Source organism: Ailuropoda melanoleuca, chromosome 11 (assembly GCF_002007445.2).
Source record: "Ailuropoda melanoleuca isolate Jingjing chromosome 11, ASM200744v2, whole genome shotgun sequence".
NCBI classification, from domain to species: Eukaryota; Metazoa; Chordata; class Mammalia; order Carnivora; family Ursidae; genus Ailuropoda; species Ailuropoda melanoleuca.
The window spans coordinates 74,039,843-74,049,347 of record NC_048228.1 but is presented as its reverse complement, the minus strand read 5'-3'; the positions used below and the strand labels follow the sequence as shown (position 1 = coordinate 74,049,347).

The window sequence follows — 9,505 nt, the reverse complement described above, 5'->3', positions numbered from 1 at the left end:
TTGACATGCTCCCACATAACTCCAAAAATGTTCTGTTTTTTTTGTTTTTTTTTTTGGTTTTGTTTTTTAGTATGTTCTTACTTTCTGACACACCAAGCTTATCTTCTGTAATTCCTGCTGCAGCCCTTGAATCAGCCATTTCTCCAAGGAGCTTCTGGTTCGGCATTAGAAACCAAAATCTGTGCCCTTTACTACTGGGGTAGGCCTCTCAGCTGAAAGCACAAAGAAACCTATGTGTGTATACTAACCTATGTATATACACATATCTATAAATATTTCTATTTGCAACTATACATAATATATTAAGCTAAGTTCTTACTGATGTCTCAACTTCAATCCATTATTATATGGATCATTCTAGCCTCTTCCCCTTGATTATTATAATGCATTGTTGTTGTTGTTGTTATCAAATGACCCTTTACTGAAATATTTTCCTTTACAGTTTTAACTAGCTGGACAATCCACTGCACCACTATTGATGTCATCTGTGATGTCGTGAGGGTGGCAGCAATCAACATTGCAGCCCACAGATTGGGCAGTCCCCAGGATCTCTTTAATGGTTCCAGAGAGTTCTCTGGCTGAAGATTGGTGCCACATCTGTTAGGCGATGTTGACAATCTTATTAAAAGTGATATTTCCACTGTGTCTAAAGTTTTTCTGTTGCTTTCTGTCTCATGGTGGTTCCCTGAAGGCTTTGATAATCAGGGCAGAGGCAGAAGGTAATGCTTCAGTTTGGGCCTGTTCTGAATGGTCAGTTTTACTGTAATCCTCAGACCCTTCCAATTACCAGTTGCCTTGGTGATATTGTCATCAACCTATTTTGGAGTCAAATCCAGGGGGCCAATCTTCAGGGCCAGGGCAGATGTGGCATTGACTTCCCTACCAGTGCATGCCAGGTATATGACTTTGATCTCATTGGGGTTGAATTTAGGTGGCATGCTGGAGTTGGCTTGTGTCAGATGAATCCAGATTCAGGATGACACAAAGCACTTGAACCTTCCTCTCCTCTGAGCTGAAAGCCATAAGTTGTAATACATTTTTAATAGAACATGAGGTTAAATTTTTCCTAACTGCTGATGATAAAGGTAACATTTACTGATGGCTTACTATGTTTCAGGCATTGTTCGTAGAACTTTATTTGGATTCTCTCATTCAGTTCTTTTTTTTTTTTTTTAAGATTTAATTTTTATTTATTTGAAGAGAGAGACAGCCAGTGAGAGAGGGAACACAAACAGGGGGAGTGGGAGAGGAAGAAGCAGGCTCATAGTGGCGGAGCCTGATGTGGGGCTCGATCCCATAACGCCAGGATCACGCCCTGAGCCGAAGGCAGACGCTTAATGACTGTGCCACCCAGGTGCCCCTCTCTCATTCAGTTCTTACACCTAGGCTGGGGGTAGTGAGGACACCCTCCTCCTTTTTTTCAAGTTTCATTTTGAACAACTTAATATTTACATATTTGAAATTTCATATTTAAAAAGAGAAAGAAATAAACTCAGAGATATCAGTAACTTGGCCAACATCATGGAGTAGTGAGTGTGATAGCCTGTATTCTCTGACTTCAGAACTTGTCCCTAACTATTGTGCAGACTAAGTCCTGACTTTCAGTCTTCTTTTGCTTCTCATGGTTGGACTCACTGGGATAAGTGCAATGTTGGCACCCTCAGGAGTACTGCCAGAGCTGAGGCATTTATATGACCAAGTACATTAGAGATGCCCAATATTTTTATTGTTCCCAGGCAATATCAATGCACATCCGTTATAACCAAGAGATTGCAGAATAATTTAATGCATGAAACTCAGAGAAGCTTGTTTGTTTGGTATTTATTTTCATACAGTTGCTATATTCTTTTAAAATACTGAAATTGTGGCTTTTGGGAGTATGGGGACTAGGGAAATGTGAAAATAATGCTTTCTAGGTTAGCAAGAGCAGCCAGACCTGCTTTTTCATACATCATGAGCGAGTGTTAATAAATGGTTATGCCTAAATGGTCAGGAGACGTAATGCCTCGTGCTTGTATGAATTTGGTAAGTTTGGTTTCTAAGGTCCATTAATGAGTAAAAATTCTGAGGAAATTTTTCTCGGTCGTAAAAGTATATAGATTCCCAGGAGGAAATTTGTGCTGACAAATTGAAATGGGAAAACAATTGTTAGCCTATGATCACTGGCAATACTCGGCTTATGTGGTTATATCCATGAATAAATATGAACTTGCTTGGGGTTAGGTGTGACAGCTCATTTCTCTATATGTGAGTATCACCATCTTTTTAGAGCTATGTCTATGCAGTGCCAAATGACTGGTCAATTCAGTTGTTAGTCTCTATTCTGGCCCTTACCTAAGAACTTCCCACATTACTCATGAATGTTTAACTTTTATCATCAATATTTGCATAAACTGTGAGCCACAGATTCTCAGCATAAAAATCCCAGACAGTTATTGATCCTCTATTAAGCAAAGCACCTTTAAGAATACTTTACATTCAACCTTGCATTTAATCTTCATGACATGGGCATTATTATGAAATGGGTATTATTAATTACTCTCATTTTATAAATGAAAAATGTGGAAGATGTCAAGAAACTTTCCTGAGTTTACACATTTCATATGTGGCAGAGTTTGTATTGAAACGAAGGTGACTTTTACATCTCTAACTACCACTCTGTAGGGTATAAATCCAAGTAACTGGCAGTAACAAGCAATTTCAAATGTACAGTGGCTAAACTAAATATGTTTATTTTCTAATCACATTGGAGTTTGGCAAGGGGGCTACGATCTGCAATCTCTCTGAGACCCAGGCTGACGTAGACTCCACCATCATGTATTGGATAGTCTGGAGCACAAGATCTTCTCAGTCACTGTGGCAGAGGAAGAGATCTCTAGGAGTTCTGCTTTAGTTCTTTTAAACTTAGATCCCAAACTGACAATCTTGTTGGCTACAACTAGTCAATATCCCTGTCTAACAGCAGTGGGGCTAGAAAATATGTGGGGTATAGGTAGAATAATTGGAAAGTATTAGAGACTATGTAATGTGTCTCCCTAAATTCGTATGTTGAAGCCCTAACCCATAATGTGACTGTATTGGAAATAGGACCTTTAGGGAGGTAATTAAGATTAGATGAGGTCATAAAGGTGGGGGACTAATCCCATAGGGCTGGTGCACTTGTAAGAAGTGGAAGAGACATCTGAATTAGGTAGCCAGGAAGAGAACTCTCACTACAAACCAAATTTGCCACTACTTTGATCATGAAGTGATCTGAAGGCTAGAAATCCTTCAGAACTGTGAGAAAATGAATATCCATTGTCTAAGGCACCCAGTCTGTTATTTTGTTAGGGCAACCTGAGCATATTAAAGCAGCACCAGTGTGTCTGTCACAGCAATATGATACAAATTCCAAGGCACTGTTGGGAGAACTAAGCTGAAAAGGTGTAAAAATACTTTAAATGTAATTATTGAAAAAGAATAGATGTTCGATAACTGTCAATTTCAAGGCTTTCAAGTTACCTTGCATAGGACTAAACACTTCTGAAATTATTGCCAGGCAGTGCCCTTACTTCTTAATTGTTTTGGTCAGCATTCCCCCATAGCATAGATTTTCCATTGCTGGGTGTTTTAGTGAAGCTTCTGGAGAAAAACAGAATCACTAGTCAAGCTGACACGTAAAATCAACCATCATACAGGAGAAAACATGAAATATTTAAGAAGGAAAGGATTAATGAATTTTGTAATCAGCCTCTAAAAGAATCTACTTAAAGGACAGCATAAGAGTTGTTTAAATAAGGAGGTATACATATTCTAAGATTGATCTCTCAATTGCATTCACAAATACTCCTGAATATTTTAACATTTCTTAATCTGATTATGGAATATGGAAATAAATGCATGTGAACATGTATATGTTCTATGGTAATAAATATTATGCTATATGCCTTATATGCAATATTCACTCATTTACCTTTTTGTGAATTAGCTTTTTTGCAAATTTATTTTTTGTTCCAATTCATATAACTCACAAAAGATGTTTGCAATTATCAATAAAAATATAAAATCTTATTCTTTGGTTCTCTGAAAGCACAGAAATGTAATTCTGTATTTGCCTTTTAAAAACCATACATAGCTAAATTTAGAAGGGCCCTAGTTATATGTATTTTACATGATAAATATTGATATGTGTATTTCCTTCTCCACCCCATGTTTTCCCCCTCCAGGTTTAAATTCAGCATGGTTGAATAATTACATTTAAATGCTATAACTTTTCTGTTGTCAAAGTGAAATTATTTCTATTCAAGTTCCCAAGAGTTCAAAAAATTATTTAGAAAGTTTTTATGCCAGACAAGAGTATGTGTATTTGTATGCATGTTTGGAATGATAGCATATGGGGAAGATTTGTAAGACTTTTTCTGCCTCGTCATGCATTTTTTTAATTATTTTATCTAATTTTTTTTATTCATGTTATTATTAGCAACAGAGGTACATATCCTAGCTGACTCACTGAAGCAAAAACCAGGACAAATCATGAGAGACTATGGACTCTGGAAACAAACTGAGGGCTTCAGAGGGGAGGGGGTTGGAGGATTGGGATAGGCCGGTGATGGGTATTAAGGAGGGCATATATTGCATGGAGCACTGGGTGGTATACACAAATAATGAATCATGGAACACTACATCAAGGAACACTACATCAAAAACTAAGGATGTACTGTATGGTGACTAACATAACATAATAAAAAATTATTATTAAAAAAAAGGACAAAGAAAATAATGTAAAGTCACAGTTAACAAAGTATTTCAAATATTTTATACCAACAGTGTATAAGAAATTCTATTCATTCCCAAACTCTCAAACTTAGTACTGTTTGACTTTTTTATTATTTCCAATCAAATGGGTAAAAAATAGTTCTCATCATGAACTTCAGTTACCTTTGTATGATAACAAGTTTGAGCATATCATTATATCTTATTGGACATTTGGATCCCCTCTTTGAAGAAGTGACTATTTAGGCTTCTCATCCATTGTGCTGTTGAGTTGTTTCTCCTTTTTTGTTTTGATTTATGGTACACACATACACACATTCATGTGCACATGCTTACAAACATAAAGCCATTGTTAAAATACAGAAAAGCAATACTTCTTGTTATAGACACAGTGACAGGATAAGGAAAAGTACATGAAGCATATGAGTACATGTAAATTATTTTTAAAGATCTAGTAATTGGATTTGGTACTAAATTCACAAGTATTCGTTAGATTCTTAAAAATACATAAATACATATATAAATAAATAGAATAATAAGGGCTCATATTTATATCAATAATTACAGTGTATCATGAACCAAGTTGTGTGAGTAATATCATTCTATGTTCCTGTGTTCCATTAGAAAATTATTCCCTGATAAAATGAATACTCAATAATTTAGGGGTAACTGGGTGGCTCGTGGGTGCCTGGATGACTCCATTGGTTAAGCATCTGATTCTTGGTTTTGGTTCAGGTCATGATCTCAAGGTGAGATCGAGCCCCACTTCGGGCTCCACGCTCAGTGTGGAGTCTGCTAGAGACTCTCTCCCTCTCACTCTCTCTCTGCATCTCCTCCTTTCCTACACATTCTCTCTCTCTCAAAAATTAACAAATCCTTTAAAAAATCTTTAAAAAATAATGTATATTTAAGTGTGATGATTGTATGAAATAAATATCACAGCAGTGATACTTATGATGGCTTATGGAGAGGAAGAAGCTGTGTTTTATAGTAGCCCTGGACCTGGATTAGAAGACAGAATACCATTACTGATTAGTCACAAGTGCAATGGTGTATATTGTGCTTTGTTTCCTCTTATCTTAAAGTATATAATGCTGATTATACTGTTAAACTACTAATTGTACTATAAGACTATTACACTACTAATACTAGAAATAATCGATGCTTATGATAACATTGCACATATTTAAGCTTCTATGTGGATTAAATAAATCAAGGTTAATAATTGCACTGCTGGTGTAGGCTATTCAATACCATATAAATATATTATATTGATGAATTAAAAACAATTAATGAAATCCCTACCTACTTTCTACTTGTATTTTTAAAACCCAGGTTTTTTTCCTGCCAGTAAAAGTGAAGGTGAGGGTGAGCACATTCTCTCTAAGTAAACAGCTAGGCAGTGTGAGGAGGATCGTAAATGAAGTGTAGGGAAGAACATGGGGGATAAGATTTTGGAAAGAAAACTAACATTAATGATGGCCCACTCAGACAAAAGGACTGATATTTTTTTAAAAAGATTTTATTTTTATTTGAGAGAGAGAGAGAGCACAAGCAGGGAGAGGGGCAGAGAGAGAGGGAGAAGCAGGTTCCCTGCTGAGCGGGGAGCCCAATGTGGGGCTCGATCCCAGGGGCCTGGGATCGTGACCTGAGTCGAAGGCAGAAACTTAACCAACTGAGCCACCCCAGTGCTGGTGGACTGAGGTCTTCTAATATGTTCTCTCAGTCCTCACAACAAACTTTCAAAGCAGGTATTTTGTTTTGTTGTTATGAATTATTAAAATGAGAATCAAAGAAATGAAGAAATTTTTTTAAATTTTTTAAAAAAGATTTTATTTATTTATTTGACAGAGATAGAGACAGTCAGTGAGAGAGGGAACACAAGCAGGGGGAGTGGGAGAGGAAAAAGCAGGCTCATAGCGGAAGAGCCTGATGTGGGGCTTGATCCCATAATGCTGGGATCACGCCCTGAGCCGAAGGCAGAGGCTTAACCGCTGTGCCACCCAGGTGCCCCAAGAAATGAAGGAATTTGACCAAGGCCACATGTTTGGGATCCACCAAGCTTAGGTGTGAAAGTCACACTTGTGCTTATTATACTGATCCATAATGAGAATATTTCAGTGTCCTATTGGAAATTGCAACTCTCTTGTCTATTCTAGTGCTTATTAGAAAGAGATAAAGCAGTTTTGTTTTAAGCTAACTAATGAAGTTATGGACATGATTTTTTTTCAGTTTTCCATCTGAATGTATGTGGGAAAAGTATGCTTTACCTCGTGTATTTTAAGCATTTACTCACAACTGTTATTTAATTAAATCTTTATGTATGGTGAGAAATTGTTTGAATTTCACATGTAACTGAAAATTTCAAAAAAAATCAAACTCACCAGGTTTAGAGGAGATCAGAACTTACCAGGGTATGGTTGCTTAATTAATCCTCAGCAGAGTTCTGCAATATTAAGTATGCACTAGCATCCACCTGAGACATAATTTATAATTTTAATATGGAACATTGGAAGCACATGGTAATAAAAAGAATTGTTGAGGGCCGCGTGGGTGGCTCAGTTGTTAAGCGTTTGCCTTCAGCTCAGGTCATGATCCCAGCGTTCTGGGATGGAGCCCAGCATTGGGCTCCCAGCTCAGCAGGAAGCCTGCTTCTCCCTTTCCCACTCCCCCTGTTTGTGTTCCCTCTCTCGGTGTCAAATAAATAAATAAATCTTTAAAAAAAAGAATTGTTATTAAAATTTTTATTATAATATTTTTCATAGGTAGCTATATATTGGTATTGTTTTCAGTTTCACTAAACTTTGTAAACCAATCAAACCAATTATTGGATCTATTCATGGTCAGTTGATTATGGCAAACACTGTTAAGTTTCCCCCAAATCACTTTCCTTTTCTTCCTCTGCACATAGCTAGAGTACTTTTCAAATTAGGTGTGATTATGTGACAAGTCTTGTCAGTGACGTGTGCGTGGAAATGATGTGTACCGTTTCTGGGCCTAGGCTTTTAAGAATGCAGATGCCTTCTTTCTGCTCTTCTCTCCTCCTTCGATGACCTGGGTGAAGATAATAAAGTCCTATAAGAGGACACACAGTGCCATAAAATGGATCATCTTGGGTCCCTGAATCATTTCCTGAAGTATAGAAACATGCTGGTCAGGACACCAGCCCTGGACTATTATAGAACAGTGTTCATATTGTGTGAGAATTATTATACATCTTTAATTTTAATTTGTTATAGCTGTTTGCTTATCAGTTGATATATTATTTAATGCTCCTCATATACCTTTTTGCTACATGAAGAACTGAAGATCTAATAGCAAATATAACAGGGTGATTAATGAATTAGTCTCTGAAGCCAAATTGTGTTGAACATCTGGTCTTCTACTTAAAAATCTTGGATAGTTTCTCAATCTTTGTTTCTGAATTTCCTCATGTGTAATATGGAATCAATGATAGCATTTACCTCTAGAATTGATATTCACCTGGTATGCCTTTACAGTAGTAACAACAACATGAATGTTAATATATAAGAAAATATTAAAACTGTTTAGAATATATGGGGCATATTTGACACAATATATAGCCGCAGTTATAACATTTTTTTAAATTTTGATAAAATTAGAGATATTTCTAAGGGAACTAATTGAAACAGGCTTTTTGGGGGGATGAGGTGGAGGCTAGGATTTTCTTGAGTTTTCATTTGTTTGTTTTTAAGTCTTATGCCCAAGAGTAAATCTGTCCTATAAAGGGAAATGTAATATGCATTTCTTTGAAGAAGCAGGAACTCACAGTTTCCTTTTTCTCATCAGCCTCAAGCAGGTTATAAATTTCACCTATTTATTTGAGCCACTGAAACTTTGTCCTACATATTTTGAGAGACAGATGTGCTTTGGTAAGGCAGCAAAGAGATGAGTGTAAGAACGTATGCCAGTTCATTCTAATTTGCTCATTGGTTGATGGGCATCTTCAGTCAGTGTACTTGCCCCAAACTTCTGCAGGAAACCCACATGAGGGAAACGTCCAACATTGTATACCCCCACATGGGTTCTTGTTATGACTGTCTAGATAATAAAACAGAATAGGGTAGGCTCACTACCTGGGTGGACACATCTTACTGCCTTAAACAGTTCAGTTTTACCAACCGCTGATGCATTACTTCTTGTCCCTGAGCTTTCTCAAGCTGTGGTTTATTTCTGAAATACGCCATTTTCTCCGCACCTCTCAAGATGTCTTTTTTCTTAGCGTTGCTTGTAAAATCTTATTTTCTATGTGAAACCTCTCTAGCAGCTTTAGAGAAACAAAAAGTATATTATTTCCTATGTAAATATGCATCATTCCATGACTATATATTATATGATTTGTTTTTAATGTAATATAAATATTAATGAATATTCATTCACCTTTCTGAATACATGTATTACGTTTCTTTATGTCAGGCTAGATTCTTTTACTTGCAGCACTGAGATGTACAACGGGGTTATTAGCTTCTTTTTTAGTTAGTCACCTTTTAAGATTTGTCACATTTTATAGTGCAGCTTATTGAGAATTATGTCCAAAATTGTATCATAGGATGCCATTGTTGTACCTTATGCTCAGATTTCAAGAAGATTCTTGTAGCCTTAAGCATCTCCAGAAATGGTAGCGCTGCTTTTTTNCTTTTTTTTTTTTTTTTTTTTTTTACCAGGCTCAGGTTTTTTCTTTTATACTACTTTACGAACATTCGTAAATTCTGACATGTCCTCCTTAGGTTAT

General features: G+C 36.5%; 1 pseudogene; it reads right to left on the bottom strand.

The window, feature by feature from the left end:
• Nucleotides 1–436: 436 nt before the first annotated feature.
• Nucleotides 437–974, bottom strand: LOC109490017 (annotated as a pseudogene).
• Between the last annotated feature and the right edge of the window lie 8,531 nt (nt 975–9,505).